Source organism: Ochotona curzoniae, unplaced genomic scaffold (genome assembly GCF_017591425.1).
Source record: "Ochotona curzoniae isolate NIBS_2020 unplaced genomic scaffold, NIBS_Ocur_1.0 contig_1302, whole genome shotgun sequence".
NCBI classification, from domain to species: Eukaryota; Metazoa; Chordata; class Mammalia; order Lagomorpha; family Ochotonidae; genus Ochotona; species Ochotona curzoniae.
This window is the reverse complement of record NW_024465035.1, coordinates 1,521,894-1,523,477: the sequence shown is the minus strand read 5'-3', so window position 1 is coordinate 1,523,477 and position 1,584 is coordinate 1,521,894. Positions and strand designations below refer to the sequence as shown.

Below are 1,584 nucleotides of genomic sequence, written 5' to 3'. Positions count from 1 at the left end.
CTTCCTAAATGACTTCAACACTTGAAGCTGGGCCAGCCCCAAAGCCCCGGAGCTGGGAAATCACTCCAGGTCTCCCCAAGTGACAGAGCTCAACTCCTGGATCGCTGCCACTGCCTCCCAGTGGCTGTTAGCAGGCAGCTCCAGAGGTTCTTATCCGGTGTCTCAAGCATTGGGCTAAACACCTGCTCCAAGATATCTTTTTAAGGGTCACAACTAAACCCATAATATTATAGAAATATTTATCTCTTTTTCTTTTAAGTACTTGGTCAAGCATTTCATCAGAAAGCTTAAGATTGGGCCCAGCACGGTAGCTTAGTGGCTCAAGTCCTTACCTTGAATGAGCCGAGATCTCATGGGGATCGCATATGGATGCCAGTTTGTGTCCGGTGCTCTGCTTCCCTTCCAGCTCCCTGCTTGTGGCCTGGGAAGCTGGAGTGGAACATGGCGACTGTGCTTTCTGGGGCACAGTGCATTTCAATACACGGATGCAACACTCATTGACCAAATCAATACACCTGGCATGTCTGTCACATTGCACGTACAGAATTTTTTGGATTGGAAATGGAAACAATCAATTTCCCTAATAGTAGCTTTTTTGAAATGATTTTCAAATTTTTATTTTTAAAATATTATTTACATATTTGGGAGAGATGCATGCCCAGGTGGGCCTCTGAGTAGGGTGGGAAGCTCAGGTGTGGAGGGAGGCGGGAGGGACACGTCAGTCCTTTCATTTCTCCTGTGCCTGTAGGAGAGGAGACGGACAGGGAGGTGGGCCTTTGATGACGCCCGCGAGACCCGGCGTGCGGAAGTGTTCCCAGGCTGTGACTTGAGTGGTTTTGATTGTTCTGAGCAATTGGCTTCATTGCTCCAGGGTTGAGAAGATCCTCCCCGGGTTTATCGGTTGACCGAGTCCGCTGAGCGCATCCGCAGGCCCGGGAACACGCCGCACAGTGTGGCCAGGGGAGCTTGTGTCACGACGTGCTCCGTGTTGGGAGAGAGGTGCAGAGATGGGGCACCAACTGTCCGAAAAGAGGTGCGAAACAGAGAGGGGACAGGACATGAACTCACAACCAAATTGAATATATTAGAGATCAGTAAGTTCAGAGATGGGCACTTACCCACGCAGGTGGAATGACCACGTGGCAGAAGCCCAGTCCTTCAGCAGACTGGGCCTTTATAGCTTGGGGTCTTGGGGTGTTCCTAGGGGTGGGAAAATTTCAATGAGATGGAGGAGCAGGTGGAAGCTGGACCGGCTTTTCCAGGGCTTGTCCACCTTGGTAGGTCTTGTCCTTGTGGACAAGGTAGTTGGAATGAAATAGCAAGCCAGATAGGGTGCAGGTTCGATGGGGATTCTGTTTTATTTTGTTTTGCTTTTTTAAAGAGCCATTCATTTTTATTGGAAAAGCAGATTTACAGAGAGAATGAGAGACAGGGAAAGATCTACCTGCTGACTTACTCCCCATGTGGCTACAATGGCTGAGCTAGGAGCCAAGATCCTGCTCTGGGTCTCCCATGTAGCTGTAGGACTCCCAGGCACACCAACAGGGAGCTGGGTCAGAGGGAGCGATGCCTGCCGTGCCACTG

At 50.3% G+C, this 1,584-nt stretch overlaps 1 long non-coding RNA gene across 1 annotated transcript; it reads right to left on the bottom strand.

The window, feature by feature from the left end:
- Positions 1-876: 876 nt before the first annotated feature.
- LOC121145879 lies at positions 877-1,191 on the bottom strand. Its single transcript, XR_005882098.1, has 2 exons — positions 1,119-1,191; positions 877-1,019 (listed from the first exon to the last, which is right to left on the bottom strand). It is a non-coding gene; the product is annotated as an uncharacterized LOC121145879 (long non-coding RNA).
- Positions 1,192-1,584: the final 393 nt, after the last annotated feature.